Source organism: Salvelinus sp. IW2-2015, unplaced genomic scaffold (assembly GCF_002910315.2).
Source record: "Salvelinus sp. IW2-2015 unplaced genomic scaffold, ASM291031v2 Un_scaffold4828, whole genome shotgun sequence".
In the NCBI taxonomy this organism is placed as follows: domain Eukaryota; kingdom Metazoa; phylum Chordata; class Actinopteri; order Salmoniformes; family Salmonidae; genus Salvelinus; species Salvelinus sp. IW2-2015.
Genome location: NW_019946097.1, coordinates 38,279 through 47,919, shown reverse-complemented (window position 1 = coordinate 47,919; position 9,641 = coordinate 38,279). Strand labels below are relative to the sequence as shown.

The window sequence follows — 9,641 nt, the reverse complement described above, 5'->3', positions numbered from 1 at the left end:
GGGTTAGTGATACAGTGATCTGGACTACCTCAGTCTGACATTAGGGTTAGTGATACAGTGATCTGTGACCTACCTCAGTCTGTACATTAGGGTCTAGTGATACAGTGATCTGGACCTACCTCATGCTGTACAGTTAGGGAGGTAGGGATCACAGTGATCTGGCCTACCTCAGTCTGACATAAGGGTTAGTGATACAGTGGATCTGGACTCTTACTCTCAGTCTGTAATTAGGGGTAGTGATACAGTGACTCTTGGACCAACCTCAGTCTGTACCATATCAGGGTTAGTGATACAGTGATCTGGACCTACCTCAGTCTGTACATTAGGGTTAGTGATACAGTGATCTGGACCTACCTCAGTCTGTACATTAGGGTTAGTGGTACAGTGATCTGGACCTACCTCTCTGTACATTACGTCCCTGGATCCAGATACAGCTCTACCTAAAGTACACAGATTTAATTTGTTAAAACGGCAATATGTAACTTTTTGAGCAACCCAACAAAATCCACATAGAAATGTGTTATAGATCTGTCATATTACTTTAAAGCCAATCTAAGTAGCGGTAGATCTGTTCTTTGTGAGCTATTTCTATGCTTCCCGTTCTTAAGTTTTGTTTGATTATCTATTATTTATTATTATATTAATGATTATCTACACTATACACAGTGCTGCATTCCTAAGTTTTGTTTTTGCGTCTTTTGCAAAGAGCTGAAACAACAATATTTTTGGTAAAAGAAAACAGTGGTTTATATGGTACAATGATTATCTACACTATAACCAGTGGTTTATATGGTACAATGATTATCTACACTATAACCAGTGGTTTATATGGTACAATGATTATCTACACTATACACAGTGCTGCATTTGTAAATCTGAACAGGAAGTGAGGTACACATGCACAAAAAAAGTAAGTATTTTTCAATCCAGAACATTCCAAAACCGAGAGGTGCCGGGTTCCAGCAGGTATCTGACAGACTAGCTTTTTATTATTACAATTATAATATAATACAACAATAATACAATTATCTATCTTACTTTGTCACAGAAACTGAAATTAGGTGAACTACTAGAGTTTTAGCAACCAGGAAATGGCGGAGCAATTTCTGCATAGTGCAACTTTAACTCTAAATGACTACCGATACAATAGGACACAGTGGCACTGATGTAGGAAGAAATCCTCTCATCACTGCAGAAACTGATGTGTGGTGCTGAGCCCTCTGGCACAAAATGGCTGCCAGGATCTCTACTTTTCATCATCATCCTTGCGCCTGACCTGTCTGTCTGTCTGTCTGTCTGTCTGTCTGTCTGTCTGTCTGTCTTCACTGCTGAGTAGACAGGGTCTGGAATGACCTACTGACCTGTTTCTCTGTCTGTCTGTCTTCACTGCTGAGTAGACAGGGTCTGGAACGACGTTCTCTGAAAGAAACACATAAACAGGTTACAACTAGTGACATGTTAAAACACTAAAACATATTATTTACTCCAGAAAGATGAGGGGAGTATTGTTGGTCTCTCCCTTCTTCCTACCTCTCCTCCTGTTGTGTTGTCTCTTCTCTGTGTGGTTGATGTCAGCATAGGTCACATCACCTGGACCGAAAGATAAAACAAAACATCTAAGTCATTCCATAAACAAATGCTTACCAATCTTATCAGCTACATGCTACATTATTCATAACAAACGAAAACATGCTACATCATATCAAAGACAACATGCTACATCATTCATAACCAACATGCTACATTATTCATAACAACCACAACATGCTACATCATTATAACACAATACGTAATATTCATACACAACATGCTACATCATTCATACCAACACAACATGCTACATCATTTCATAAAACAACATGCTACATCATTCAAACACAACATGCTACATCATTCATAAACACACAACATGCACCATCATTCAAACAAACCAACTAGACATATTCATACACAAAATGCTACATTCACATATCACACAACATGCTACATCAGTTCATAACACATACAATGCACATTATCTAAAAACTCATTTTTCGGAAGTTAAGCGTTGATTGAGATGGTGTAGGAGTGAAGTTAGGGGTAAGTTGAAGTTGGTCAGCGTTGAGAGTTAGGTAGAGTGAAGTTAGGGGTTGAGTTGAAGATAGGGTTAGGTTGAAAGTTAGGGAGAGTTGAGTAGGTTAGGTTAAGTTAGGTTAGAAGTTGAGATAGGTTGCGTTGAAGATAGGTAGGTGAAGATAGGGTAGAGTTAGGGTTGAAGTTAGGTTACGAGTTAGAGTTGAATGTAGAAGTTGAGTTAGTGTGGAGGTTGAAGTTAGAGTTTAGAGTTGAAGTAGGGTTGAGTTTGAAGTAGAGTTTTGGAGTTGAAGTTAGGGTTGAAAGTTAAGTTTAAGTTTAGGGTGGAGTTGAAGTTAGGGGTTGATTTGAGTTAGGGTTGGTTGGAGTGTAAGTTCAAGGGTTGAAAGTTTGAGTTAGGTTGATAGTTGAAGTTAGAGTTAGATTGATAGTTAAGTTAGAGTTGAGTTGGGTAGAGTTGAAGTTAAAGTTGAAGTAGGGTTAGAGTTGAAGTTAGAGTTGAAGTTAGAGTTAGAGTGAAGGTTAGGGTAGAGTTGAAGTTGATTAGAGTGAAGTTATGGGTTAGAGTTGAAGATAGGGTTAGAGTGAAGTTAGAAGTTGAAAGTTAGGGTGAAAGTTAGGTAGAGTTTGAATGTTGAGTTGAATTAGGGTTAAGAGTTGAAGTTGAGTTGAAAGTTAGGGTGAGTGATTAGAGGTTGAAGTTTAGAGTGAAGTAGGTAGAGTTGAAGTTGGTTGAACTTATGGAGTTGAGTTAGGGTTAGGAGTGAATTGTGGGTAAGATATCTCTATGTGGTGTGGGGTGTGTTGGCAAGTTGGTGGTTATATCTTATGTTTGGCCTGTATGGGGTTCATAAGATTGGGGGAAATGCTCCTGAATCCTCTGGATTCAGCTCTAGTATTTATGCTTGCATATGTTTATGTGTCAGGGGCTTAGGTAGTTTGTGTATCTTTGAGTACTTCCTTCCTGTTATGCGGTCGTTGTGTGAATTTAATTATGCCTTCTTCTAATGTCTTCTATCTTCTCTTTCTTTATCTAGAAGATGAGCCTATGGACCATCTCACTGAAACGACTGACTGATGATAGTTTGCTGTCTCCAGTCAATGCGTGCTGCTTGTTCCAGTTTCAAGCCTGTTGCTGCGTTAAATGGACTCTGACTGTCAATCGGACGGGACTGTCAACTGCCTGGTTTACCCCTCTATGAGACTGCGGAGCGGTAGAGATACTCGAATGATGGCTTTGAAAGCAAACCTTGACATTTACTCTGAGGTTCTGACTGTGACAACTCTAACTATGTGATATTTATTAATTGTGAATCTGCGGTATTTATGAAATTTGAAATCTTGGACCTTTTGTACAACTACACCGGCACATGCAGAAGGGGGCACCTCATATCGTGGTTCTCTCTAGGTTTCTTCTAGGTTTTGGCTATTCTAGGGAGTGTTTCCTAGCTGTGTTCCTACAGCATTCTGCTGTTGGGGTTTTGAGGTGGGGTTTCTGTATCGATTTGAGAATATCGAGCTGATGTACAATGCTATTAAATAATTTGATTTAATTTGAATTGGATTTGAAGTTCGGGTTGAAATTAGTTAGAGGTTAAATTAGGATTAGGTTTGAAGTTAGGTTTTGTGGATACATGTTGAACTACCTCAGGCTAGTAATTAGGGTTAGTGATATAGTGATCTGACTACCGCGTGTACATTAGGGTTAGTGATACAGTGATTGGACTACTCATCATGTAATTGGGTTAGTGATACAGTGATCTGGTCTACCTCATCTGTAATTAGAGGCTTAGTGAATACAGTGTCTGGCACTACCTCATCCTAGTACATTAGGGTAGTGATCAGTGATGCTGGACTACCAGTCTGTAACAATTAGGTTAGAGGAACAGTTGTGCTGGACCCTAGCCTCAGTCTGTACTTTGGTAGTGATTACAGTGATTACTGAGTCTACCTCAGGTCCTGTTACATAGGGTAGTGATTAGTGATCTGGACTCTCAGTTGTTACATTAGGTTATATAACAGTGATCGGACTACCTCAACCGTTGAATAGTCAGGTTAGGTTAGCCTAGTGATCCAGTGTTGATCTGGTCCCATACGTCAAGTTGTACATTAGGAGTTATGGACCAGTGGTCATGGACCCCTTACCTAACATCTAGTACAATTAGGGTTAGGAATAAGGTGATCTGGACCCACTCAGTATAATTTAGGTGTTATCTGAAGCAGATGATATGACTACCTCCAGTCTGACATCATAGGTGTAGTGTGAACATGTGATATGGACACCTCAGTCTCATTAGGTTAATATAGTTGACCTCCTCACAATTAGCTGGATATAGCTGGACTATCAGTCGTGTCATTAGGGTTAGTGAGTACATGAGTTGAACTTCTAGTGTACCATTGGCGCCAGTGCCATTGATAGGCCAGTGTAGTGGACCGTGGAATGCATCGTTGCGTACCTAGTCTAAGTGAAAAGTTGAGAACTGTATCAGAATGTCTACATTGGTTGAAATGATCGTGGATGACACTAGTGAACCATGTAGGGTTAAGTGGATACAGTTACTGACTCAGTCTGTGGTGCATACCTAGAATCCTCAGTCTGTACATTGGTTAGTGATACAGTAGTCATCTGGACCTACCTACGTTGTGCATGGCTGATATGTGGAAGTTAGTGTAACGTGAAATCTGGACTACTCAGTCTGTACACGTTAGGGGTTACGTGATACAGTGATTCTGGACCTACTAGTCTGTACAATTAGGGTTAGGTATACAGTTGTCATGCGTTACTACTCAGTGCCCTGTACATTATGGGTTAGTGATACAGTTGACCTCGCTAAGCCTACAGTGCTAGTTTTAAAGGCTGATGATACAGTGATCGTGGACCTACACGTCAGCTACTGTACATTTAGGTCTAGTGATAACAGGAATCTGCCTACCCTCTAGTCTTGTACTTAGGGTTAGTTTAACATGATCTGGACCCTACAGTCTTGTACTTTTTTAGGGTTCAGTGCTACCATGCTGATCTGCGACCCTAGTCTGCATAGGCTTAGTCGTATTGGTCACTCTAACTGAAGGGTCAGTGTGACAGTGATCTGACAGCCTCAGTCTGTACATTAGGGTTAGTGTATACAGTGATCTGGGAAACCTACAGTCTGTAAACATTAGGGTTAAGTGATACGCAGTGGATTCTGGACTAGCTCGAAGTCTCGTACATTAGGTTAGTGACATGACGACTCTGTGCTGTCGATGTGCGTTATGATACAGTGATCTGCCTCCGTCGACAGTTAAGGTAGTGATAATGATCGGAGACCTCGAGTCTGTACAGTTAGGTTAGTAGATACCCTGAGTGATGCTGACCTACCAGTCGCATAGGTAGTGTTACGTGTTCGGTACTCAGTGACATTAGTTATGAAAGTGATCTGGACCTACCCAGTTCTGTACATTAGCGTTGTGTACAGTGGATCTGGACCTACCTCGAGTCTGTACATGAGGGTTAGTGATACATGTGACCTGTCCTACTCCAGTCTGTACATTAGGCGTTAGTAGACAGTGCTTGGACTACTATCAGTCTTTACATTAGGTTAGGTGATACTCAAGGATCTGAGACACTCAGCTAGATGGAGGACAGTGTATGACCTACCTGGTCTAATTGGGGTTAGTGATACAGTGATGACCTACTGCCAGTCTGTACATTAGGGTAGGTGACAGTGGTACCGTACCAGTCCGACATTAGGTACGTACTCGAAGTTTATTCGTGTACACTTAGGGTTACTGATACAGTGATCGTGGACCCTCCACCTCAGCTCGTTCATTAGGTGTTAGTGCCCTCCAGTGATTCTGGACCTACCTCCAAGTCTGTCAAGGCTTAGGGTTGTTATACACGGTTAGATCTGACCTATCAGTCTGTACATTAGGGTTAGTGATACAGTGATCTGGACTACCTCAGTCTGTACATTATGTAGTTGGTGATTACGTTGATTCTGACCACCTCAGTCTGTACATTAGGGTTTATGATACAGTGATGCTGACCTACGCGCAGTGCGTACAATTAGGGAGTGATTACCAGTGATCTGCGCATCCACCCCTCAGCTGTACGATTAGTGGTTAGTGACTTGATACCAGTGATCTGACCTCAGCGCCTTTAATTGGGTTTAGTGATACGTGATCTGACCTAACTCAGTCTGTACATGTTAGGTTAGTGATACAGTGATCTGGACCTACTCCCTGTATTAGGGTTAGTTACGTGACTGTTACCCGTGTAATTAGGGAGTCGTGTCTTGCGTGCGTACTGCTCTGTACTTAGGTTAGGAGTTGTCGTGAGAGACCTACCTATCGAAATGTTAGTTACCACGACTGACTACCTCAGTCTGTAATTAGGTATAGTTGATAAGTGGATTTGGACCTACCTCCAGTCTGGTACTTTAGGTGTTAGTGTTACAGGAGCTGGACCTACTCAGTTTGTACATTAGGGTTAGTGATACAGTGATCTGGAATCCTACCTCAGTCTGTACATCGGGTTTAGTGATGACAGTGATCTGGACTACACCACAGTCTGTACATTAGGGTTAGTGATACCGTGATCTGGACTACGCCAGTCTGTACATTAGGGTTAGTGATAACAGTGATCTGGACTACCTCAGTCTGTACATTAGGCGTAGTGATCAGTGATCGTGGACTACCAGTCTGTACATTAGGGTAGTGATACAGTGATCTGGACCTACTCAGTTGTACATTGGGTTAGTGATACAGTGATCTGGACCTACTCAGTCTGTACATTAGGGTTAGTGATACAGTGATCTGAGACCAGTTGTACATTAGGGTAGTGATAACAGTGATCTGGAACCTACCGTCTGTACATTAGGGTTAGTGATAAGTGATCTGGACCTACCAGTCTGTACATTAGGGTTATGATACAGTGATCTGGACCTACCTCAGTCTGTAATTAGGGTTAGTGATACAGTGATCTGGACTACTCAGTCTGTACATTAGGGTTAGTGATCCAGTGATTCTGGACCTACTCAGTCTGTACATAGGGTTAGTGATACAGTGATCTGGACCTACCAGTCCTGTACATTAGGGTTAGTGATACAGTGATCTGGCTACCGTCTGTGTCATTAGGGTTAGTGATACAGTGATGCTGGACCTACCTCAGTCTGACATTAGGGTTAGTGATACAGTGATCTGGATACCTCAGTCTGTACATTAGGGTTAGTGATACAGTGATCTGGACCTACCTCAGTCTGTACATTAGGGTTAGTGATACAGTGATCTGGGACTACCTCAGCTCTGTACATTAGGGTTAGTGATACAGTGATCTGGACCTACCTCAGTCTGTACATTAGGGTTAGTGATGTGATCTGGCTACGTAGTTGTAATTAGGTTATAACGGATCTGATACGTCGTATTGGTTAGTGACAGTGATTGACCTACCTGTCTGTACATTACGTCCCTGGATCCAGATACAGCTCTAATAAAGTACAAGATTTAATTGTCTTATTAAAATCGGCATATGATTACTTTTTTGAGCAACCCCAAAAATCCACATAGAAATGTGTTAATAGATCTGTATAACTATTAAGCAATTAAGTAGGGTAGAATTGTTCTTTGTGAGCTATTTTTCTGTGTTCCCGTTCTTAAGTCTTTGGTCTGTTTGTCTTTCTGCAAGTGAAATTCTGGTCATTAACAGCGATCTAGACTGTAAATGATTGTCCTGTTAAGATCTTCATGTCTGTTCAGAACAATGAGACATGCAAAGTAGACAGGTCTGCGATGAACCATTCTGACTCTGTATGTCTGTCTGTCTGTGCTTCACTGCCCTGAGTAGACACGGGTCTGGAACATGTTCTCGAAGGAAAACACTAAGCAGGTTACACTGTATGTTCAACACGGTAAAAATATTATGTTACTCCCAGAAAATGAGGAGTGTTGTGGCTCCTCTTCTTCCTACCTCTCCTCCTGTGTGTTTCTCTTCTCTGTGGTGGTTTGAATGTCAGATAGGGGTGCACATCAACCTGGACCAGTCATACACCCTGGAAGAACAATATAACACATGTGGAACGAGCAGAACACAAGGGAAATGAGTGATATACACAGGACTGGGCCAGATCACCATGGAGAGAAACACAGGAGAGAGCGATGAGAGAGATGTAATTACACAGACTGGACCAAAGATCACTGGAACTAACAAGGAGAGAGAGAGGATATTAACAAGCTGGACCAGATCCAGGGCTGGGAACTTAACAAAGGAGAGAGGAGGAGGATATACACAGACTGGACCAGTCCACCGTGGAACTAAACACAGAGGAGAGAGAGAGGTATTAAGGAACGACTGGACCAGATCCACCTGGAACTCACAGAGAGAGAGAGATATTAACACAGACTGGACCAGATCCACCTGAAACTAAACACAGGAAGAGAGAGTGATATTAACACAGACTGACCAGATCCACCTGGAATAAACACAGGAAGAGAGAGGATATAACACAGACTGGACCAGATCGACCTGGACTAAACGAGGAGAGAGAGAGGATAATACACAGACTGGACCAGATCCACCTGGAACTAAACACGGGAGAGAGAGGATATTACACAGACTGGACCAGATCCACCTGGAACTAGAACAACAGGAGAGAGAGAGGATATTAACAAGACTGGACCCAGATCCACCTGACTAAACCGAGGAGAGAGAGAGGATATTAACAAGACTGGAAATCCACCTGGAACTAAACAACAGACGAAGAGAGGAACTTAACAAGCTGGACCAGATAACCTGGAACTAAACACGGAGAGAGAGAGGATATTAACACAGACTGGACAGATCCACCTGGAACTAAACACAGGAGCAGAGAGAGGTAGTTAACACGACTGGACCAGATCACTGGAACTAAACACAGGAGAGAAGAGGAGGATATTTAACAGACTGGAAGATAACCTGGAATAACACCGGGAGAGAGAGAGATTATTAACACAGACTGGACACATCTCTGGAAGCTAAATGCAGAGAGAGACGAGGTGAATATTAAAACAGACTGGACGATCACTAGGAACTAACACGGAGAGCAGAGAGTCATTAACACAGCACGGACCAGATCACTGGAAAACATCATGAGAGAGAGAGGAATTAACACAGACTGGCAGATCCCCTGAACTAAAACACAGGAGAGAGTGAGGATATAAACGCCTGACACAGATCCACCGGAAATAACCCGGAGAGGAGAGGATTTTAACAGATTGTACGAGATCACACTGGAACTAACCAAGGAAGAGAGGATTACAGACGATAGATTCACGGAACTAAACGAAAAAAGTATACACCGCTGACCAGATCCCTGAATAACACAGGAAGAGAGAGGATATTACACAGACTGACAGCATTACCGAGGGGGTATTACACGTGGACCGTCTGGAAACTAACACAGGGGAGAGGTATTTAACACAGATGGACCAGATCCCCTGAAATAAACAACAGGAAGAGAGAGGATTATACAAGACTGAACGAGATCACCTGGAACTTAAACAGGAAGAGAGGAGGATATTACACAGACTGGACAGATCACACTGGAAATGAAACC

At 42.2% G+C, this 9,641-nt stretch overlaps 1 protein-coding gene across 1 annotated transcript in view; it reads right to left on the bottom strand.

The window, feature by feature from the left end:
- Positions 1 to 395: 395 nt before the first annotated feature.
- Positions 396 to 9,641, bottom strand: part of LOC112077694 (Fc receptor-like protein 5) — a 12,279-nt gene continuing 3,033 nt past the window's right edge. Inside the window, exons 6-8 of the mRNA XM_070441802.1 lie at positions 1,531 to 1,590; positions 1,362 to 1,419; positions 396 to 440 (exon numbers count right to left, since the gene is read on the bottom strand). The gene's annotated coding sequence lies outside the window, so the exon portion shown is untranslated. The remainder of the gene's footprint in view (positions 441 to 1,361; positions 1,420 to 1,530; positions 1,591 to 9,641) is intronic.